At 44.1% G+C, this 24,632-nt stretch overlaps 1 protein-coding gene across 1 annotated transcript in view; it reads left to right on the top strand.

The window, feature by feature from the left end:
• The window catches only part of PLXNB2 (plexin B2), a 259,107-nt gene that overhangs the window by 3,849 nt on the left and 230,626 nt on the right, over window positions 1-24,632 (top strand). The window contains exon 2 of the mRNA XM_075146634.1: window positions 4,567-4,669. The gene's annotated coding sequence lies outside the window, so the exon portion shown is untranslated. The remainder of the gene's footprint in view (window positions 1-4,566; window positions 4,670-24,632) is intronic.

Raw genomic sequence — 24,632 nt, 5'->3', positions numbered from 1 at the left:
ACCACTAGAATAAAAAAAAATTAGAAAAATGCCATTATTAGCTATAATAAAGCAAGGGGTAACTAGAATTAGTGTAGTATTACTTTAAGAGTTTTGTTTAAGTATGAGGCTGGCTTGGACTTGACATTGGTCTGTTAATCCTTGTTAAAAAAACACAAAACGACACAGCCTGAGTAAGTCATTGAGGGGGTGTCTGTTTTAAAAAAAACAAATATTTGCATAGTAAGTGGTTTAACCTCCTACTCTTTGCTGGGTCAAAACTCATTTACAGAAAGTGGAAAAAAGGAGTTGAAGATAGCCATTTTATCTAACTGTCAGTGGCTTAGTGTTACAAAAAGCTGTCTCAGTGTCCACAAAACTGCTCAGATCTGGCTATAAAAAGAGGCTGTGGAGTCCTTGCCTCTGGAGGCTCCAGAGGATGGATGGAGGAGGGAGAGGGCACGTGCTTGCCCAAGCCCTGGAGCAGCAGGGCAGACTGGAGACCTGTTCAGGGGACCTCGCGGAGTTAGGACTTATTTTTTCTAGGCAGAGAGCAATTTGTTTATCTGTTAAAATCGAGTGTTTCTCAGTTTCTGTCTCTGCAGTGAAGACTCTGGTAATACATAACTTTTGGATCTAAGTTTCTTTCCTTATCAGATAGTTGAGGGGAGACTGACTTGTTGACGTAACATCCAAAAGTACCTGTGCTTAACAAATGTTAGTAACGATGATTAAAAAAGATCCCGGAGCTAACTTGGTGACCAATCCCTGCTCAGTTGCTCAGTCTGAGGCCGTCATAACACGGGGCAGAGTTTGTCCCCAGGAATGTGTCAGCAGAGCTGTGGTCGGCAGCCACGTGCTCGTTGGGACGCTCGGTTTCTCTTTGGAATTTGGCTTCTGGGAGCCGGCGCCGGCACGGATTGATGATTAGCTCCGTGCTGAGCTCCCCGGGCTCGGGAGCCTCGGCACTCATCAGCGGATAGAGTCCACCCAGCGTCTTCTGAGGTGCTTCCAAGCTTGCCCCACCTTTGTGGTTAGCTTCCAAGTTTCTGCTTTTCTGGGTTCATTTTCCACATGCCCTCTTCTACCGCCTGCCCTAGGCAAACAGCTTGGCGATCCTGGAAACAGGTGAAATTAGTAGTTTTGATTTATTCAATCAAAGCGTGTCGTCTTCAAAAAGTTAATTGTCTAATTAAAACCTTTTTTCTTGCTTTTCTTGTTAAGTAGCATCGCTAATTTAAGTCCATCGGTAAAAAGTGGAGGCATGTTGGTAATTTGCAGTGAATGGGTTTTGTATTACTTGACAGTCACAGTTTTTCTTTATGTTGCAGATATGTCATCTTTCTTTCTTTCTATTAAAATTGTTTAAAAGCCGTCTCCATCCTACAACAAACCAGGAAGCTGTGGAGAAGCTTTGCCCTAAGCTGTCCTTCCCCTACTTCTGTGCTGGACCTGCACAGGTAGACCTGTCGGGAGCACTCTGCCCGATTAAGTACATAGGAACTGCCTGTGATCAATGTCACTTTAAATAAAAATACATGGGATTTTTAGCACTTCAACTGAATTGTTACAGAACTTACCTTTTTAGAACAAGGTACATTCATGCTTATTGCTGAATAGACCTGGCTAGCATGTTTCTAGTTAAGCTGGATGAGGTCTACATGTCGATTTGGATTGAGGGAAGCTCTCATAAACCTGACACTAATCTTCCTATGTCTAGAGGGATCGTTAAGGTGATAGCTGGGTCTCTTGGAGAAGTGATGCAGAAATCAAGATTTCTCACATTTCGAGCTTAACTTTCTGTCTATACTAATTGACTGTGTTTTAAATATGTAGAATTTTCATCTTTTTCCCCTGGGCTCTTATTTATCTTCTAGATAAAGAAGAGATAGTACCTCTTTCTGACAGATGTATGTAACAGATGTATATAAAGAAGGTCTAGCTCTTCCATTCCTAGTTGCATCACTATTTAGAATTTATGAAGGACCAGTTCTGTAATCAGTGTTTGCCCAGTGGGAAAATAGTGATTAGTCAAATGTATCCAACCATAGGAAGAAAGCAAAGGGCAGAAAAAATGAAACACATTGATTTGTTAAAAAGGGTGCAACTGAAATACAAGGTGAGGTCTCCCATCCCGAATCAGAAGGACAATTTAATAATGTTTTGCTTGAACTTAGCCTAGGCATACACAGCAAATAAAAGCTTCTTTCCAGAAGATACATGGCACTTGGAATGATTAATAGTAGTAGACTATGGTTTCCTTCAGCTTGTAATAGTTAGTCCTTTCCCTGTAATGTGCTCATTGCAGTTGGAGGTCCAAAATATGCAGCTTTTCTCTTAAATACATCAGAAGACCGTTAATTTGTCCTTCTTTAATATGTTGCCACAGCGCGTGTTGAACTTACATGCTATGCTCATTTAATCAGTAGGAGACAAATTCGTATAGACTTAATGTTGGGCCTGTTGAATTGTAAGGCAATGAAAGCAATAGTTTAACCTCTTCTATTTCCAGTCTTCTGGGATTAGTAAGTAATTAAAAAGGAAAAGCTTTAAAAAGTTTTTCTCTGCTATTTTGATGCACATAATCAGCAACGGGACCTTTTTCCCTCATGAACTGACTAACAGCCCATGTAAACTCTAGTTGGGGTTACGATGCGTGCTCATCACCCTTACGGGTATAAATTACAAACTAGAAAAGCGACTGAAACAGGTGACTTTTGGGATATTTACTTTTCCTCACAAACATGCTAAATGGAGGAGGTTTTGTCTGAAAAGCTTTTACTTTCAGACAGTGTCTTTGTGAGTCAGAAAGTGTCTTTGTGCGTACTTTGCAGAAGTTTTTAAAGAGTCAATAACTCTACAACCACGAAGCTGGCTTTGTGACTGGGAATATATATCTGCAGTGTGCTCCAGGTGTTGTCTCCTTCTGCCCACCCAAGCTGTTGAGATGAAAAACCAGAAGACTTCGCTTGCCTTGGCAACCCCGTAGCACTAAATGGTGGTGTGAGTTTACTTCTTAGTACATTGGATAAAGCTCCAGAGAGGTGATGTTTATGTTTATTAACAGATGGCCTCTTCATTTGACATTTAGCTGGGGGAAGATCTGCAAGCATTTCACAGTCCATTGTGCATTTAATTCAGTGTTCAATAGCATTAGTGAAAATACAGGGCAATATCCTTCGGGTTTTTTTGGGTTTGTTTTTTGTTTGGTTTGGGGTTGTTGGTTTTGGGGGTTTTTTTTGAGACTGTCATTCAGAGTTTAGGGTCAGAGGAGCCATCAAATCCTGCAGTTGTTTGACCATCTCGCTCGGCTGTTGCTCATGGGCCCAACAAATCCGTGGGCTAAAGCATCTCTTATCCTGAAAATACTGAGAAAAAGAGAATCCATCTTTAAGAATTTTGCTCCGGTTCATTCCTCCCTGTTCAGATTTATATCTCATTTCTAGCAGGAGCCTTGTATGCTTTTGACTTGCATCTGTTGGTCCCTTTTAAGTCGTCTTATGGCTGTATTAAAGGGGTTTTTATTGCTGATAATTTTTTTTCCTTAAAGATGATCAAGTAAGCTGTCAGTTGTCTGCGTGGTGTATCAGAAGGACTGAATCTTTAAAAATCTGATTATACATAATGCTTTTTTTCCTCCTAGATGCTAATTGTTTTTGTGACTCTGCTCTGCATGTTCTCTAATTTTCAACATCTTTTTTTGAGCACCATGGAACTCGGCACAGTGTTTCAGTGTCACTCATTACTGTTACGTACCTCATCCTACCCCATTCAATGTTTCCATTCACTGTCACATCTTTACATCCATGAACCACATTAGCCCTTTTAATAACAGCAAAAGCTCTGAGCGTGATGCTTAGTTGCCAGGCTATGATGACCTCTGCATCCCTTTTGGTTTCCTTGCTTCTTAAGGTCACCGTCCTCTGATCTGCAAACCTTACCTGCATTCCTTGTTACTGGATACATATGTTTGCATTCAGATGTCTTGAGACTGTTTTGGTTGGAATGAGCCCAGCTTGACAAGTAATTGAGATAACTGTGTGATTTCCTTTCTATTTTTATTTATCATGATACTAAACCATGTAATCCATTAATTTTACCACCAAGGACGTACTTACTTCCAGATAGCTAATAAAACAGTTAGGTAATATAGAGCATAATTCCAGTCACTGCAGACTGCAAAAGGAGCATTGCATTTGCATGGTGATGTTACTTAGTAATGACAACTTTTCTGAGATCTTTCAGTTAACTAATTTTTAATCTATTTGGCCTATATTTTTTGATACCCTGTTTTAAAAATCTGGTTGATTTGGTGTTTGTTGGCTGTTATGGTACATCTTTAAGTCTTCGATTGCTGAATTCAGTGCGAAATCAATAGATTTCACCTTCCTTACTCTTCTCCCTTTTGCATTTATACAGATGAAAATGAGGAATTTTCTATGATGTTTTGAGATGCCAGCTCCAAAATTATTCTTTGCTTAGGATACTCATAAACCCACTGAGCAAGCTATTTCTCTTTGGTTGTGCATGTTGCCCTGTCCCTTGTCTTATGTATTCTCTGAAGCATCTTTTCTGCATCTCTCCCAGCAGGAACAAGTACATATCAAAAGGCACTTCATCCTGGAAGCTATTTGCACAGAAGCCTGAGCCCCAAGAAGTCCCTGTCGCCAGCGGAGGTCGTGCTGCTCAGGTGGGCTAAGAACTCATTTGGACTGAGTAGGGTTTTTTCCAACCTCCCTTTCTTCTTCCGAAGCAGTGTGTTGCTTGCTTGAGAAGGAGGAGGTCCCCTTGTAGAGCACTGCAGCGCGGTTGGCTTGGTGTATCAAGACAAGAGATGGCTGTGTGGGGTTTATGTGCTTTGGGCTTGGGTTGAAATATTACAGCCTCAAATTTAGTGCAATAATCTGGCATGAAAATGTATTTACTTTGTAATTGTCCTGGATACTGTCTGATTTAATAGTGAATTTTATGTGTATTTTTATACCTCCTGGACCTGTAGTGTAAAATGACATTAAGCAACTTGTGCATGTGAATCATCTCCAAGGTAACTTAGTTATCAAAACATAGTATCTCGATTGCTCAGAGTAACACTTTCCACTTCTCTAATTGCACTTTTGCAATCTGTGTTGCTTATACCGCCGCTGTTCAAATTATTGTGTACAGGTGTACTCGGTAAGGACTTTCCAATTTACTTTTCCCAGTTGTAGCAATTAGTTATTATCTTTTCATTTTGATCCCGAGGCCTGTAAAATAAGTGAGTAAATGTAAACAGCATCCTTGAAACTAAACTCTTAATGGTATTTTCTCCTACTGATAATTTGAAGAGGCAGCCTGTGTTTTTTGTTGTCTGTGGCATAATTAATCTACTTGAAGTATGCTTGAATGGGAACTCTGATATCAGAAGAGGGTTTAGCAGCCTTGGAAGTGAGGAGCTTTTGAATGAGGCAGCACTGAAGAGTTCCTGTACATTATTACTTAGCTTGTTGGGAAGAGACTGGTAAATTTGTGGCCAGAACTGGCTACGTACTTGCTTCCGTTCCCTCCCTCTCACAGACTTTTCTACTTTGCTCACACCCTTCATGTACAGTAACTCGGCAAGGCCAGGTTGTTTGCTGCTGTGTCTCTGTCCCAAACTGAGATGCTCCTACATCATGCTAATAGTTCAGTGGCATCGGTCAGATGAAACAGGTATACACTACTGGAATACAAGAAGTCTGGATTGATTTGTGTGTAGGTTTGGTCTCCAGAATGCCATCGATGTGATCCACTGTACGCAGTGGGGTCCTGTAGATTTCTTGACTGGGGACTTGGTGCATTCTGGATTTGCTTCTGCCTTTAGCAAGTAACTTCATTTCTCTCTGTTTTGTTTTTTTTTTTTTTTTTTTTTTGCATTACCTCTTTTTGGGGAATTTTGGGGAATCTGTAGAGGAAAAATACAATTGCATGGTATTTTTGTCATGTATAAGTAGGGCAAGTGGATGCTGCAGCATTCCTTCTTGACCAGGAAGGATGGGGACCTGCTAACTCTATTAGCTGTCCTCTCTGCAAAAGCCCCCATGCAAAAGCAGACCTGCATCCCCAGTTTTTCTGGCTTGAGCAAAGCCTTCTACAAAGCACTTACACATCAGGCTCTCCGTACCCACGAGATGACTTGGCACAGGGAGGAGCATTTCTGTTCCAAGTGGGTTAGCAGCGTGCATAGACCATCATTCAGTGATATGAAGTCTTTGGTGGCAGCTCTGCTGTAAGTAGATCCTGCTGTCACTGGCCAGGAGCTGCTTGGTTGTGCTATCATGACTGTTTTGTTACATGGCTTTGAAAAAAAATATTTAAAAGTTTCACTGCGTCTCCGATGCGTTTCACAGCATGGCCCTGCAAACTCATGTGCTTTTGCAGTGTTGGATTAAGAAAGGCATTAAAAAAAAGAGAGGATTCAAGACCCGCTTAAACTAATTTTGTTGCCAAATTCTTTGTGTTATCAAGCTCCGCCTGCGTCTGTAGCTTTCTTGCTTTCTTGCCCATCCCCTCCTGGGTGGCCCTGTTAGGGAAGAGGAGGCTTTTGCAAACAAAGTTAGTGTTGAGCTTGTGCTTTCAATAGCAGCAGTGCCCCTGTGTAGCTTCACTTCTGCTGGGAATAATATCAGGTGGCTTTAAACTGAATACAGCCGTTTTGCATAGAACTGGCTAGTGCCTTTACTCTCTGTGGGTGCTCTAAATATCATGTCCATATGCATTTCATGGGGGAGCTTTCTCGGTACCCATTGGTTTTCTTTCTCAGCTAATGACCTCCCGTGCACTGCTAGCGCACTCCATGGTGTTAACCATGCACATAGTCATTTCCTTTTCCCTCTCACCTCATTTTAGAAGACTTTGCTCTTGAATCTTGTAAATGGGGTGATAATTTCAAAGCAAACAGCTTCCAGTCCTTTCTTGCCAACTTTTGCCCACAAGGTATGCAAAGTAAACAGAGCAGTTGGGAAATTAGTTATGTACCTTACCCTCGTAGTGCAAGGCATCCCAGGATGGTTCGTAGCTCTTCTTTAAGTAATGAATAAAGCTAGAGAATTAGATTGGTACACCCAAATTACATTTTAATGTATGGAGCCATTGCACAGATGATTCATCTTCTGGAAGCTTTAGGAAAACCTTGTAAAATGAGAGGCTTTTAAAAATATCCACTACTCATGTATTGAACATAAAGGTGTTTTATTGGTTGCAGCAGAGAAAGAAAATCAAAATATCAAGGATGGGGAAAAGAAGTATAGATAATTTTCTTCACATATAAAAAATAACTTTGCAGCAAACTTTACCTAAATATGAGGATTCTTTCCTCTGTTAGGCTCTTGGAGGAAGCTTAGAAGGATTTCCAGCTGATACCATGCCGTCTATAGGTTTGATTCAGAAACTGTGAGTCTGGATGATGGAATGATGGGTACACAGCAGTCGCAGGGTACAATACCTGTAATAGGATATGCAGATGCCATCATGGTGTATTTATGCAAGGAGAAAGTGTAGGCAACTATTAAAAAAATGTGACTTTAAAAAGTTGATAAAGAAATGGTTAACGCTGAACGTGTTTAGCTCCAGCCTAGGTATTGAACAGTTTTGCCAATTGAGCAATAGGAAAATTTGTTAAATGTGAAAACTAGACCCAAGGTTATCAACCCCGAGGGTCAGCTACAAGGGGATGGTGTGGCTATAAAGAAGAATAACCATTATGTGATCTCCTCCAAATGAGAGAGAGCAGGTCCCAAGTGTACGAGGCTTGCAGGGATTCAAATCAACAGTCAGGTTATAATCTAATGAGGCCATGAGCACAAACACAACTTCCATTTAAAGCTCACCCATGTGACAGCACAAATAAAAAGCTGGAGCCCCTCTGTCCCAGCAGAAGACCCTTCATTAGCAGTTTTACTCCCTTGGCATACTTCGAAGGGCAGTATTATAATAACCCGGAGCGGTTCTCCTTTTTTCTAACCACTTCATAACAATAGCTGTACGTGTGGACTGCTCTCTACTCCTTTTCAGAAACAGGATCTCTGTTATATATATAAAAAATTATATCTTTTATATATATAAAAATACAAAATTATCTGTATTATATATAAAATGTGTAATATATTTTATAGTTACAATTGATGTGTTTTTTAAAGGAAAATATGCTCTATCATGTGAAAACTTTCCCTTCATATTTCCTAAGTGAAGGTTTTGAAACTTGCTGAAGGTAGGGGGTTTTTTAATAGAAATTCCTTGAGTAACATAAACGTTAACTCAAAACACCTGAAAGAATGTACCATTTCTGTCTTCTGGAATATTTCAGTTGCGCTTGTGCCAAACGCAGAGCAGTGAACTCAGCTGTAAGGGCCTAGTTTGGCTGTACTTGTGGTCCCTCGGATGCGTGAGCTGATTTTTTTTTTTTTTTTAGTACGATTTAAGCTCTTATGTTTACCTGAAGGGAGAGAAAATATTACAATTCGAGTCAATTTTTTTAATATATATATTAGCCACAAGGTAAGGATTATGTGTTCCCGAAATAATTGCTTTTTAAGTAGTTGTGCTTCAATAAAGCCTGAGATCAGACATCCCAAACCACACAAGAACTTTTTTTGCTCTTCAGTTCAAATAAATCTCACCTCAATTGACATATATTTTTTCCTGAGTGAAATTATTAATATTCTTTTTACAAACCTAAGAGAGATTAGCTTAGCCTAGCCCCCATGAAGCAGACGCTGCTTTATGAGATTTGATTCAGCATCTGCTTTTTACCTGTGAATCCTTAATGAGGTTAAATCCATCCAGGTAAATACAAATGTGATGCAGATCATAGCAAAGTCAGGAGATGAGCAGTCCAGAAGCTTTGTGACTGAGCTACAAATCATCAGAGTAACTTTCTCTTCAGTACATACCCGTTACCATTCTCTGCCCATCTTCTGGGGACGAAAAGGCAGTGGTAGTCAGTGGGGCAGACTGTACCTTCCTGGCTTACCTTGTGCAAAGATCAGCAAACCAGGTAGGAATCCAGATTTTTATTTATTTTTTGTCCTCTGAGTGGCTGTTTGAATGACTTTCCTCTTGCTCCATGGTCAGACAGAAGGCAACGTCTTATCTACTTCTCTATCACAGTTACAGTAGCTCTTTTTTTTTTTTTTTGCATAGTCTAAAGATGATTATTTTTTTCTTCAGACTATGTATGTTAAGTATAGTGGGGACAGTATGTTTATTTTTCATCCTTTCATCTGGAGAAACCTGGCAGCAGATTGCTGACTGCTGGGAAGGTTGGCTAATGGGAGCAATCCTTGCAGCTGCTTCATATTATTTGGCTGTTTGAAGTAAGAGATAAAAAAACCTAGGTGACATCTAAGCTGGGTTTTATCTCTTTGGTGTGACGGGGCTGTACATGTGAAAGTTCTGAGAATGCTGTAATATTTTTCCTGTTTCTAATTTTAGCTATAAATATCTATGGCCTACTTAGATGGACCCACATACCTCAGACTGAATAGCTGATTACAAGAAAATCAGATTGCTTCCCTCAAGTGAGCAGTTGCGCAAACTGAAAACATTCAGAAAAGATGAATTAACTGAAGGTGTGGAGAGGGAGTACACCAAACCTCAAGCCACCTGCGAGCGGGGGGTACTCTTGAGAGAGAAATTCACTTTCTCCTTTGGATTAGAAAGGAAGGGGGATTTGATCCCCTGTGAAGATGGAAGAAGCATGATGCTGCTTCATCCTCCCATTTGGGAGTTGTTCTTCATCGTTAGATCTTTTTCAGGAGAGGAGGTGGCTACCATTTTACAGGAGAGCAAAGTGAAGGATGGGGCTGTACTTCCTTGCCCAGGATCAGAAGTACGGATTTATTCCCCAGGCCTGGCAGATCCAGGAGTAGAAATCATGTGTCCAAAGGCCTTTGTGCTCAGAGACCCTCAAGGGTCTCCTCCTGGCTGAAGAATGACCTTCCAGTGGTGGTTTGGACCTATATTGTACGCAAATTGTATAACTTCAACTATAGACAACACACTAAGATTACACTAAGTGCGTGTTTATGCAAGAAAATTAAACTGTGAATCTGTACAACTGGGTCCAGTTAAAATAAAGTATCTCAACATCAATCACGAGCAGAGGCGTGCGAAGGAAATCCTTCGCTGGCGTTCCTCGGGTGTGCTGCAAGTGCCTCGCTGTTCCTGGAGTGCAAAATCATTCTTCTCTCCTAAAGAGCATCCAAATGCTTTTAATATTGACCAGGAGATTAAAAAAGCTCCAACAACTAAGTGTACAGCTTGGATCCTATTACTGTATTGAACAGCTATTAATATGGCTGCTGTGGGAAATGTGGTAGAAAGGAAGCATAGCTGCCTATAGCTGCAAACGTAAGAGCTTCTAAAGTTTTAAAACGCTCCTGCTGGTTCCTCCTATGTCAATACTACCTGCCATCCTCTATTTGTATTTTGTACGTTGACTTGGGAAAAGATTTGATTTGGCGCTACAGCACAGCTTGAGGAACTGGCTGAACAGAATATTAATATCTGATCTTGTTTCATTAATATCAATTTCAGGCATACATTCCTGAGGGGGTTAATATTAAGCTGTTTTTAACCACAGCAATATTGTACAGATTCCTCGAGCGAACGCACCAGCTGGTTTGCAGTAAATTTTACGGTGCAAGAGACAAGAAACAGGCTTCCTCACAGAGAGGGAATGTGGCAGTGGAAGTCCTGGAAGCGCGGGGAGTCTTTAGGCGCTGGGCGGCATGTCTTGCTTTCACAAAGAGGTCTGGCAAAGGCAAGGCAGGAGACCAGAGGGATGGCTGGTCTCGGCTGTGCTCTCTCCTTAGTTTCTGACGTTGCTGCTCACCTCAAGTTCTTTGTCCTGATCCCACCTCAGCTCTCTTGTTGACTTGTGTTTGTCTCTCACTGCGAATTGCAAACTTTCAGCCAGGCTGCGTTTCTGGGCTGGCTTGTGGCCATCCGCCCCCCTCCCTGCATCCGCCTACAGCAGACGTGGTGGTGCGGCCACTTGCTGGAAGCTGGAGCAGACATTGCAATGGCCTGATCTCCTGTGAGACCACCAAATGAGGTCATTAGACATTAGATTCTTTTTTTTTTTTTAACAATTCAGATACACAGCCTTGGAAGAAGTGAATGAACCATATCCTTCTCTCTTTCTCCACTCTTTCCGCCACATAAAATGGCATAACTAGGTAGCAGCTATATTGTTTTACAAATGCCTCTATGTGTGAAATTAGCGTGCTTCCAAAAAAAAGCCCTAAAACCGAAAGACTCTGCAATGTTTGTTACAGTAAGTTAGGCCTGTGACACTCTATCCTCTGAGAAATATTCCTGCACAGGATCTAGTTATCCAGTTCACCAACATGCATAATTTCTTCCACTACTCCTAGCTTTGAGTCAAGGTTGGATTTTGTGAAGATGTCTGCAGAGGAGTTTTATATGTTGAGTTGTACGAAAAGAAAAGGTTAAAAATTGTTGTTGCAGCAGCCGTGGAAAGCTATAGCATAAACGCTCACTGCTTTAAAATATGAAAAAATGGTGTCTTTTAAATATCAAAGGGATTACTATTAATCCAGCACTTGTGATTTTCTTAAATCATGTTATTTGCATAATAATGCTCACCACCTGCTGTATCTTCAAAGCGCTTTTCAGACATTAACTAATTGATCTTTGTAACACCCCTGTGATGTAAAGACCTGTTATTATCCCCACTCTGCAGATGTGGAAACCAAGACCCAGAGTAGTTGAAGGAACTTGTTGGGTGCAGGGCTGAGACAGTGGCATCGTGGGCGCCGCGTCCCTATTGTCCTGTCCTCTGGGAGTTCCCGCTCACAGCACTTCCAGGGGCAGTCGCGCTTTCTTCTTGCACGCCTTTATCTGAGAACACAAAAAGGCACTGAGTTATTTCTTTGTGTCTTTGGAGGGATATCATTGGGGGATATTTATTTGTTTTGATTTTGAGGTTTTTTTGCTAAATGATTTTGCTCCGGTTTTTAGTTGCCCTATAGTCAAAGACACATAAGACAGAAAAGCTTCTTACAGCTCCTTATTGTCTGTATGCACCACAGCGATACTAGTTGAGAGCTTTTAAGCACATTTTTCTTTGTTCAGGACTCAGTATGGTCTTGCTATTAGGAACCTTTTGGTCACATTTGCCCCTGCTTGTGAGAATAAGAAATTACTAAAATGGGAAGTGACAGGGTGAGTCGCCTGTCATTATAAAATTTCAATACCTGCTCCCACCCTGTGCTGGCGGCGAGCGGCCGTACCCAGGTGGCTGCCGGAAGAGCAGCCGGTGTCCGCGACCGAGGGCTGCTCCGGCGGTGGGTGGTTGGGGTGGTGCGGCTGCCGGGACGGCAGCGTGTTCCCTCCCTGCAGGACATCTGCCTCCCGGTTTTCCTTCGCCACGGGTCTGGGGGAGCATGGGTGCACATTGTCCCAGCCCTTGGTTGTGTGGGTGACGTGCGGGTCCCTCCGACCTCCAGCGCCACTGCCTTCGGAGCAGAGCTTAGAAAAACGCTGGGTGGACTTTTGGAGCAAAAATGGGGCAAAAATGCAGGACAGGCAGGTGGCATACACATAAGTCAAAGAACAGACATTAAAAACTCTTTCATGGGTAATAATCTGAGGGGGAGTTTAAAACGGGATATTAAAAAATATATTAGAGTCCCTTTAATCTGGCAGTGTCGCTTTAATACTTAGTGTGAGGGCTTAATATCAAAGTGTATGGATTTGGTTTTACAGATGTTTCAGCAGCGTTATCTCCAAGCAGGAAAATAAATCTTGATGGTGGAGCTCTTGGAGCCTATCAGCGCAGGCTCAGACTAAACCTGGAAAAGCCCATGCCACACCAGATTTCAGGATATGATTTCGGATAATGCATGGTTTCCCAAGCGCAGTGCCCAGGCCCCCGCGAGCGCTGCAGCGGCAGCAAAGTGGCAGATTATGTCAACAAGTTAGGGACACGGTTATATGTATTGGCTTTAGTTAGTTGGCTAAGCAGGGGGGTGGGGGAGGCGAGAAGGGGGAGCACAAGTCACTCTGAATTCCTTTGTACTCCGGCCGGGACAGATGGGCTGTATCTCTCTTAACAAATTACAGGGTTTCCAGACCCTCAGATGCTTGTGGGTTGTTGGCTTCTTTTCACTCCCTTGAACAGCATTTCCATACAGCCTGCGTTGGCTCAGGGCAGAAACGGATCTGGCTTTAGGTGAGAGCATCGCTTGTCCCGTGAGGTGCTCTCTTCATGTTTTATAGCATCTTCAGGTGAAAGGGATGAAACCAAGGAGTCCCCGTATGAAAGACTGCTCAGAGAGGGAAGGGCAACTCAGGAGAGGGAGGAGAGAGGGCAAAGCCCAGGTCATGCTCCAAGTGATGCTTGGCAGTCAGGGAAGCTCTCCAGTGCTGATTAATCTGCTAATGATGTGTTTGAAGACAGAGAGGTGGAATAAAGGGTAGATCACTCGGCAAGAGGCAGGGCTGGAAGCGCGGGACAGGGCACGGGGGCGATACGAGCCCGTCAGGGTCTGGGGGTTGAACTTGGCTTGCAGGAGGCATCGTGCCAGCCCGCTGTGCTCCCCTGGCAGGGACGGAGAAGGGTTTGGCCGTGGGGTCCCCGGGGCTCCCGGGTGCGCTGCGGTGCCTCTGCCTCCTTCCCTGCTGGAGGACGGGACAGCCCTCATGCCGGCGGGAGCCGGCTGCTCTGAGGATCTGAAGGGGAAGTTGCCATACTCACAACCACATCAGATTATTTATTTTTTCTGTGGCCGAGGGCGCAATGGCTTGGGCAATCACCTCAGTCGCAGATCATGCTCAGGGAGTGCCTGAGGGAAGAAGCAACCGCAGCTGACTCTGGTGTTGCTGGGCTGGTGGCGAAGCAGAGGTCGATCTTCCCTTTATCGTGCTCACTAAATGCTTTCTGGCCTCTGAAGGGACCACAGCGAGTGGGAACTTGTAACCCATCCTCTCTTTACAGCTTTTGCTGCTGTGAGTAAACGTGGACCATCAGATCATGTCAGAATTACAACGTGGACAGTGGTGGCTTCCAAAACATCAGAAGGGGCATGCCCTCTCGCTCCTGAATTTTTTTCTTTTTGGTCTGAAAGTACTGAAGTGTGGAGTTTCTCTGTACCAGGGATGGTAGATGTACCGAAAGGAGTCTGTAGAAGACTTCTTATTTTAACATACTTCTTGTAATCAGGGCAAAAAGCTTTTAAACCCAAATCCATAACATTTCTGCCCCTCTCCCCCTTAAATTAATCAAAGGAATAAAAATATTTTTGCCACTTAAACTTATGTTTGAGACTTAGGATGATTTTTTTAAGCTTGTTGTTTGTGAAGGACGCAGGGGCTGTCTGCAGCAATGAATGACATCCTGCGTATGTCCAGCTGAAGCTTCTCCATAGCATCCTATTAGAGGGCCTCACTTCTGGACTGCAGACAACATCAGATGCAATTTATTCCTGGCCTTTGGATCAGCCAGCACAAAATTTATTTTGTTTTTTTCTTATTGTGGATACATACTCAGCTATGGGACTGAGGTGATAGCTTTCCAGAAAACCTGGGCACCTATCAAATAATGATTACTTTTGATCTCTTTTCTGCTGGGCTGTACCAAACTATCAACCCATGGGAGAGGTCTCGGCAAACTCGGTTTATTTAAAAGAACATTTAAAATAATGGAAAACGGGCTTGGGGAGGGATCTGAAGAGGCTATATGCAGAGTCCATCCTCTGTCATAAGGCAGAATCAGCTGTGGTTAAGCCATTCGTTACAGATGCTTGTGGAACCTGGTCTTCAGATCTCTGACGGGGAAGACTTCGTAGCTGTCTCTTCCTCTGCTCAACTATTATTACTGTGAAGTTTGTCCTGATGTTTATCCTGCAACTCCTTCATGCTCTTTAGGTCTCTTGTCTTTAATAGACATGGCAAATAGTTCATTCCCTTCCTCTGTGAATAATTCCTCTCTATTTGTGTACTCAATAAAGCTAAATCACTTGCCAATCATTCTTGGGCCCTTGAAATGGCGAGAAAGCAAGCTTTTAAACTGTTTAAAGTTCTCTTCAAAAATAAAACTGCTTTGGCAATTTATACAGCCTTGAACTTGTTTGTAAGCTGACTCTATAGACTCTGTAACTGGCTAGGTTTGTTTAGTAAACTTTTTAAAACCTCTCACCTTTTAAAAACCAATTGTTTCCAGACTGGAGTTATAAATGGAGTTCTGTGCCTCTTACTTGTTTAATTTTGCTGTGAACAAAAATGCTAGTGTCTTCATTCAAGGGCCTGCCTTGCTTTGTACTGGCTGATTTACAATACAATGTGTAAATGTAGTAGCAGCCTGGAACAAAGGAGAGCCTGTTTATCCAAACAAATTTGAGGGTGAGGGTGAAGAGGTAAATTGCAGCCTGTTCACTGAACTGCAGCTTGAAAGCAGAACGAAAAACCGCGCGGGGAAACGTGATGGGCAAAATGATCCTCGGGGGTTTTCGGCCCAGCATCCCTGTAATTTTAGGGTAGCGCTGACCCAAGGAGCCAAGGCGAGCTGTCGGGGTGCCCAGGTGCTTCCCGGTCCTTTGGAGGAGCTTCGCCCATTTTTTTGTAGCTGATTTTTGTGCCCTGCTTGGAGCAGTTGTTCTTCTGTAGGCAGTTGTGCGGAGTCCAGTGTAACCTCTTGGCAGGTCTCGCCGCAGTCGCCGCAGTTCCCCCATCTGCGGCGTTTTAGTCAATTGCTTCTACTTGTCCTGAACTAAAGCCAGCTAACACATTTCTCGGATTTAAGTATTCTGGGTATTTCAGCCTTATTGTTAAGCTGGTGTATTTCAGCTATAACGGCTAAGTCTATTAGCAAAGAGATTAAATTGTGTAGAAGTTATATTGCCTTGTCCAGACATGAAAAATAAATTGTTAGAAATGGGCTTCCATCCAAAGCGCGATCGCTCCTGGAAAATAAATTGGACAAAAGTATTCACTGTGGTGCTTTGCTAAAAGGCCTGTGCCTTGCACACTCGCTTTTCATGCTTCCTATAGATGAGTTCGTTATCTAATTACAGAAAACGTTAAGGAGAATCGCCTATTCAAACTCGTATCGATAGCGTTTCCTAATGTTGGCTGCAATAAGGGTCGGGGTTGCTGAAAATCTACTTTTTTTTCTGCTTCTGCTACTGTGTAACAGCTTGAAATGGTGATTTGCAGAACAAGGAAGGCTGGTTGTAGCTGGGATGCGGTAAGGTGGACTCTTTAACGCAGCTCATCAGCTTCTTGGCTCAGTCGCATCCTGCGTGCTGCGTAGTATTTACTGTCGTATCAAGCAACAGGAAGTTTAATCTGTCCTTTGTTTTCATGTCCATTAAGTACAAATTTCATTTTGGTTCTGCAGAGCTTTCTTCTAAACTTTCCTGAGTTATAAATTATGGCTTCTCTGAAATTTTTAGCCTTGCCTGTGAGAAGAACACTTTAATTTTGTTTAACAGTAGATGAGTAATCTGGCTACACATACTGATTTTTCAGTTCAGCTGCAGTCAGCTTCTTACTCCAACTGTTCCACTAAAATTTCAAAGGCGGCAATCAATTCCCAGCCGGCCTTGTTTATCCTCCTCTTGATTTTTCTTGTTCTCTTCTTGGCCAATGACACTGAAGAGAGCTCTATCTTACAAAGCATGTGTGCTCTATTCCTATTAATGGTTTTCAACACAATTTTGTTAAGTCAGGGTGCAGACCTGGTTCTGCTCCATTCGGTCCTCACCTTTTATCACAGAGACTCAAATATTTCATGCTTGCCAGTTCAAAACAGATGAACAGAATCTCTTAAGGAATATCTTTTAACTTCTTGTGTCTGTTTTGGTCCTTTCCGGTGTGAAACTGGGTCAGCGTTGGTTAAACTAGTTTATCTTGTTCTCCATATACCTGAATACAAAGTCAGGCTGAACATTCTGCACAGGTTCACTCCGCAGCCATTTTATAGGCACCTGAACTGGAAACACGTCCTTTCAACGTCGGGGAGCTCTGTTCTGCAGATGGGTGGATGGACAGGACGGAGGGACGTAAGGGCTGACTCGTGCCTGCGAGCACAGGGGGTAGCTGCGCTGAGGCCAGCAGGGAAGGTCCCGATTTGGGGCGCGGGGCGCTCCTCGGGGCGGCTGGGAGAGGGAAGAGGGATACTCTGATGGTGCGGGAGCTGCCGGCCCGCGAGGTACTGGCAGGTCAGCAGATGGAATGTGCCGCTGTTGAGAAGCTTGTTTTTTTTCCTGTAATTAGCAGGTAAGGTTAATTTACTCCTGAGAATGTGTAAGAGGGAGGCTCGGTCTTCAGGGACTGCTGCCTGCTGAAGGAGGGAGAGGGTGGTTGTTTTGTTTTGTCTTAAGCAGCTAAGTGTGGTATGGACCATTTCCTGATGGAAGGACAGAAACATCTTCATAGCTCTTGTTCTAAAAAGCTTTGAGAAGGCTGTCGCGATGGGTCAGCTCATAAATGTTATTAATTTCATGTGGAGTGGCTAAACTTCCTGCTGACTTAGGTAATGTACCCACTGAGCTTGGATAAAAGGTTAGAGATGGCAATTACAGAAAAATCCTTTTCTGTTAAGCTTTTCTAAGCTTAACCAAGCCACTGTCAATAATTACTCTTTTTTCCTTGCTATTGTGGACTGAGTCTAATCCAGACTTGGTTTATGTAATTTTTTTTATTGCTTGAATGTGCACGCTCAAGCTACATGGAGAATATCAAGCTGCATTGGGTACACACTGAGCAAATGCACTTGCTGGACGTACCTGGTGCATTAAGCAGTGAATAGATTTACAGTATGTTGGAAGTGGTCATAATTGGGTTGTGAAAGTGCGTGCTCTTGCGCCTTTATTTCTCCAGTTGTCTCTTAAGTTGAACAAGGCATCCTGCAGAGTGGCATTGGGGTGGAGGAGGGGTTCAACCAGAAGGGCTAGAAATAGCAGCTGTTTGTTTATGCCAGGATTTTTATTCTCTCTTCTTCCTACTCCCTTTCTTAGGGGTAGTCTTATGTATTCCACCCACTCTCATTCCCTTCTGGTGAATGTGTGGATATGCTCCAGGACCATATGTGCTTGTAGATATATACTTCAAAGGGAACTCTAGACCGCCTAGAGAAGCTGTTTGAGTTTAGATGAGCCCTGAATTTGCCGACTGCTACAGCATTTCTTTTGAAGAACCACACGGCAATGCTGCCATTTCTTCCCTTCAGCACCTTTACGCACGGATGAACACCCTTAGCCTCCAAAGCAAGTAAGCTGCTGATACGCATACTCTGTATGAACTTAACCAAGCTGAATTTCACCTCAAGGCACCAGCTCAGCTGGGCTTTTGGTGGCTAGCTGACATGTTTTGGGTCACACGATGTATTTGCCCAACCGTGAGGATAACATGAGGTTGTTTCTTTTTTTCCCTGTCCATGCACAGTGATTTCTTTAAAGAGGATTTTCCCAAGCAGTTTTCCTGGAACAGCGGGCACTTGCCCCAGCTGATTCAGGGACACTGTCTTACCAAGTTATTATTTCTAGGTACTGAGGATTCTGGCTGCAGACCAGAAGGACCTTGGCCGTGTCTGCTTTGCTGGGGCTATTCTTGGTTAGATGCCTACTTTCTGTTTCACAAACCTCTGCAGATTCTTGATGGCTTCCATATCATTTGTGTGGTGTTGAACTGAATATGCTAAACATACTCTTGGTTGGGGAATGCGGGGCATCTGGTGCAGATTTCTGCATCCTTTTCCTTCCAAAAACCAGAATTGCACAATAGCCGCTCCATTCCAGCAGCAGCAGCTGTTGAATCTGCATCGTATTCAAGTTAAATGTTTGCCAGGAGTTGTCCATTAAATTTTCCAGTATGAAACATTGATCTTTCTTATGAAGGCATTTATTTTAAAAATTCTTCCTACCTATTTTTATGGATATATGGTCCACTACTCTTGAAAAACGAGTGATTGTACCTGGCAGATGCTTCAACGGACTCTTATGTAGCATCTTTCACTCTTTATGTGCTCTAATCCATGGTGCTGATCTTCATTAATTTGTTTTTGTGGAAGCAAGTTTCATATCCCAGACAGGCTGATCCTGTTTGTAGCTAGCTGGAGGTAAGGGAAGGAAAATAGTTTGATTTTTCACAGGTGTTGCCATGCAGTCATGCATTCCCTTCTTCAGCCTTCACACTTTGGTCAGCCATGAAATGCAGCATGCGAGGGCGTGTATGGAAACTGTCAGCTAAAAAAACCACCCTCTCTGAATGTAGGGAATTGGTTGTATTAGGGATGAGCAGTCTTGCTTGCTCACCTCCTGAGACAGCGGCATGAAATTGCCTTTAGAGACTTGACAACAGCAAAAGAAAATGACTTCTTCCCTTTGCCCTGCCTTTGGAAGAGCATGTTCTTGTTAGCTGGGCTGCTCGAAAAGGTGTGACTCTCTGTGTTTATTAACCCTAAGATGATCTGCTGGTGTGCTGGGGGGAGCTTCTCGCCTCCCTGACCGCGTACTTGTTTTCCTGTTATCCGTGGCTGGTGGAGTGTTTGTGTTCACAGGATCATTTGTTTACAAATGATATCGTTTCTCCTGAGACTACATCTTCTGATGATGATCAATGGCTCAGTTACTTTTAATAAAGCTGAGGCAGTCAGACACAGGAATTCTTTTGTAGCTGTTGAGGCCTCGTCTGAGTCATATAATACCTTAAATGAAAACAGAGCAAATAGGAAATGTAGAAGTGAATGACAGGTGTTGGCAGGAGGGATGTTTGGGAAGTTTATAGCTTTCACAGCTTTCTTTTCTGCTCAGGGCAGATGATTGCTCTGCCTTTAGGCACAGACAAGCTGCAAATGAGAAGATGGTGGAGAAAAATGGCTAGCAGTGGCAGGGAGGTGGGTGGTGGGTCTGACCTAACATGTCTTCCTTTTTCAGCACAGGCAAAGCTCCTCATTCTGGTGGACCAAGTTCAGCATTTGGTGCTGACACCCTTGGCCCCAAGAGGGTGGTCACAGGACGGGGCTGGCTAGAGGCCAGGGCTCAGCAGCTCAGCTTCCCACAGGAAGGATCTCCTAGGACCTCCAGTAATGGTTAGCTCCAAGATGCTCTGGCAGGCATTGAGCGATTTTGAGAGTGTTTGGAAGTAGTCTGATTCTGTAGTCTATAATACATATTCCAGTACGTTTCGATCTCCCCCAACCTTCCTACCTGTGAGTGTCCACACAACAATTTAACTCTTGCCAATTCAGGCTGTACACAGGCTTTTGTCAAGCTAGCAAAGCAATGGTGCTTTTCTGCAGAGGTGGTAAAAAGGGATCTTTAGATACTATATTTAACTACTTCTTTAATAGCAATAGGGGGTGAATGCTGAGTGAGGACATCCCTACTATTCACTTTTCCGATTATATGGAACTTAAAGGCCATTTATGGCCTTTAAAACTCTTCTAGGCAAAATAGCTCATCAGAGGTTCAAAAAAGATTAAGTTTCAGGGGAAAAAAAAATGAAGTAGAAGTACAGTGTGTGTTGTGCTGGTTAGTTTGTTTTTGTAACCCTGGGCATATGCTACTGTGCTGCAGAAGATGCAGGCTTTTCTTTCCCCACTCACCTTCCTATCCCATCAGCCTCCAAGCTTTTTGAACCAGCGCATGTTGTTAGCTCTTAACATCTCTCTCTTCTCTGCCGTGTTGCTGCATGGTTAAACAGTTGACTGGCGACACTATCCAGGCATGGCCGTGGCAAACAGCTTATTGTTTTGCCGTCAACTGGGTGTCACTTTCCATGGCACCTAGTATCTGACCACAGTTTGAGAGTCACTGCCCTAGTCCCACTGGACCTGCACACTCTTACACAACTAGTGAAGCGCACTGCTGGTTTTCCACCTTCAAGATGAGGTCTTACTGTGCATGGGAAACCTAGTCTAGGTATTGGCCTATACTAACCACCATTAATAATAATGTTAGGGGACAGAGTGATGTGGGTTTTATTTCCTGAGATCACAGAATCACACAGAATTACAGAATGGTTGAGGTTTGGAAGGGACCTCTGGAGGTCATCTGGTCCAACCCTCCTGCTCAAGTAGGGCCTTCTAAAGCCAGTTGTCCAGGACCATGTCTAGACAGGTTTTGAGTATCTCCAAGAATGGAGACTCTGCAACTTTTCTGGGCAACCTGTGCCAGTGTTCGGTCATCCTCACCATGAAAAAGCGTCTCCTGATGTTCAGAGGGAACATCCTATGTTTCGGTTTGTGCCCATTGCCTCTGCTCCTGTCACTGGGCACAGAGGCTCCATCCTCTTTGCACCATCCCTTCAGGTATTTATATACATTGACAAGATCCCCTCTAAGCCTTCCCTTCTCTAGGGTAAACAATCCCAGCTCTCTCAGCCTTTCCTCATAGGAGAGATGCTCCAGTCCCTTAATTATACTTGTGGCCCTTTGTTGAACTCTCTCCATTATGTCCGTGTCTCTCTTGGACTGGGGAGCCCAGAACTGGACACAGTACTCCGGGTGTGGCCCCACCTCTCTCCACCTACTGGCAACACTTTGTCTAATGCACCCCAGGACACAATAGCTGCCTTTGCAGCAAGGGCACATTGCTGGCTCATGTTGAACTTGGTGTTCACCAGGACCCCCAGCTCCTTTTCTGCCAAGCTGCTTCCCAGCTGGGTGGCCCCCAGCATATACTGGTGTCTGGGGTTGTTCCTCTGCGGGTGCAGGACTTTGCACTTCTCCTTGTTGAACTTCATGAGGTTCCTGTTGGCCCATTTCTCCAGCCAGTCAAGATCCCTCTGGATGGCAGCACAACCTTCTGGCATATCAGCCACGCCTCTCAGTTTTGTGTCATCTGCGAACTTGCTGAGGGTACGCTCTGCCCCATCATCCAGATCATTGATGAAGATATTGAACAGGACCGGACCCAGTATTCACCCCTGGGGTACACCACTAGTCACTGGCCTCCAACTCAATTTTGCGCCGCTGATGGGTATGAGTTTTCTAGTGGCAGGGTGTGAGTGGCAGAGAGATGGATTAAAAAGTACCTTGACTGGCTTCCGCTGGGGAGCTGAGAGAAGCTGGTGTGAGCGAGCTGCAGAGACGTGTGGCAGTGTTTTCAAGAAGTCTTACTTGCCAGCTGTGGGCGGGGGCTTTCGGAGGGAGAGATGTGTGTTTGTCTTGTAGGTTATTGGCCATTTGTACATTTTTATCACTAGTCTTGAAAATGGTTTATCCCCAGCTTAAATGCCCAGCTTCTGGAGTCAAATGATTGAGGGAATGTCAGCATTTTCTTAAAAGAACAATAATCTCCTTGTTCCTGGGATTAACTTGAGAAGGTACAGCAAGTTAAATCTAAGCACTTAAAAATGAAAGGTAAATAAAAACATGCATTATTTGCCACTTGTGGACCTGAGATTGTCGGTACGGCTAGGGCCTGGGCTGCTCTGTAGCCTACATAATCTAGTGTCTCGCTGGCGCCGGTGCTGTGAGACTGCATGCACGCGCTGATGAAGGCTTGCTGCTGGCAGGGCGCATGCATTATGTTGAAGCATGCATCAAGCCAATGGGGTAACCTCCCAGAGACTTTAATATGCTTGTAGTCGTCCTTTGTCTGCAAAAGTCGCTGTCCGGCTGAGTGCTGTTCCCCTTTCTTTTTGGGGCAGGGTGGAACTCAGTGGTTTCCCTCCTGCCCCAGTTCCTGTGCCCCTTCCCTCCTTCCCTGCAGCTGGTGGGTGCTGCTTCCTCCCCGAGCTGACTCAGCTTCTGGTGTGGCTGCGCTTTGCGCCAGACCTGTGAGATGTTTTGATTTGGGGGCGATTTGTTTGGGTTTTTTTAAAGAACACGGTGCTCTTTTGGAAGTTTTATTTTTAAACTCCATGTGTGAACGCACACCCAGCTTGCCTGCGGTTAGGCAGGCAGCTGAACTGGCACAGGGGAAAGGTGTGGTAGCCCTCCTGTGTGGGCAGGGAGGCAGCTCCCAAACCAGCTTTGCCGCTGGAGGATTGGCAAGGTGCCGCGGCATCCCTCCCCAGGTGCTGGCTGCGCCTCCCGCCCCTCCCCGAGGTTGCTGCCCACTTGCTAAAAGCTGGTAGAACAGAGACCAAGGGACCTCCCCAGGAGCCGGGGGGACTTTTACTCCAACTCCTTGGTGGCAGGGCTGCAGGCACAGCCCCATCTGCTGTACCCAGAGAGCCTGACCAGGCTGGCGGGGAGCCGGGGACATCTGCCCATGGAGGGAGGCTGCACAGTGACAGCGGTGCTGAGCCGAGTGTCCCTTGTCCACCTTGTTCACACCACTGTAGCTAAATTGCTCTAATCTTGCTCCTGGTCCAAAACAAAGTGGTCAAGCTGGGCCATATCTGCAAATACAGGGAGTCTTCTCACGCGGTGTGAGTCGCAAGATCAGTGGAAACGGTTGTGCTGTGGTGGAGCTGGAGAGGGGTTGGAGCTGAAGGTGCTTGTACTCCAGATGACACCTGTAGTACCTGGGCCTGGGGTCCTCTCCAGTAACCTCATTTTTCCCTGCACTGCAGCTGGGTTTATCATAGCCCTGGAAAAGACATGGGCATTAGCTGCATTGTTATTGCCTTGCTGAGGAGCTTCTACTTAGGTATTAGTGTTTCCTGGCTCACCTCAGTGAGGAATCCTGTCTAACAGCCAGAGAGAGCCTAGCCCTTAAAAAAACCACCCATAACATCCTCTCCGAGCATCTGTTAGCTGTGTCCCAATTGGCTTGAAGGATCTGTGTACTCGGTGCTTGTGAGCAAAAGCTATGTGAACCTGCCAAAATTATGCTCTTGGCTGCAAAGAGAAGAGGCACATGGAGTCCAATTACTGGCTCTAAGCAGTATAAAATAATGTTAAATAACTCCTGATTTTTAGATTTAATTAAAATGAAGGGCTGAATTGGCACAGCTACTTCTGAATTCACAGCGAGGGGTAGGAGTTTGCAGCAGAAAACGAGGTCTAGGGGAGAAACTTTGAAATCATTCTAGTAGTGCTGGAAGACGGAGATCCAAAAATATTTGGCCTTGCTCACTGTGCTGAACATGCTCCTGTTCATGGTTTTTGTTGCTTGTTCCCAAGTGACAATGACACATTCACTTAAGTCATGGGGGAAAAAAATTAGATTTCAAAGCAGCTGATTATGAATCATACCAAAAAAACCCAACCACCCTGTACTGGGGACATAAGAAAAATGTAGTTCAGCATTTATAGTCATGAGAAAAAAAGAAGTTTGGGGAAGTAAAGCACCCAAAGTAGGCCTGCAAGTCATTGCATATCGATACAACTTGACAAGAGTGATTTCTGTCAGCATGTCAAACTATGTATTTTGCAGTAATCTTCCTCTATTTGTACCGAGATTGCCTGGTCTGACTGACAGCTAGTTTGCTTGTTCATTCATGGAGTAATCTGTTTTGTCTCCTATGCCTGTATGAAGCTGAAGAAGAAAATTGCAGGTAGGCTTTTTGTAGGGAGGAGTCTTTCCTGCTCATCTCCCTGTGTGAAAAGTTGCAAGCTATGTTCAAGGGAGAAAAGAAAACTTCGGTTCTGCTGCTGTTTCTGGGATATTGTTATAACACCTTTCTAATGAAGCTCTCGTAGCATGGCGGTGGAAGTCAGCCTCAGATGGGTCCTTGGCAAAAATGAATTTGGAGAATTCCCACAGCTTCTTTAAAAA

This window comes from Calonectris borealis, chromosome 1 (assembly GCF_964195595.1).
Source record: "Calonectris borealis chromosome 1, bCalBor7.hap1.2, whole genome shotgun sequence".
NCBI classification, from domain to species: Eukaryota; Metazoa; Chordata; class Aves; order Procellariiformes; family Procellariidae; genus Calonectris; species Calonectris borealis.
This window is presented reverse-complemented; position numbering and strand designations above follow the sequence as displayed.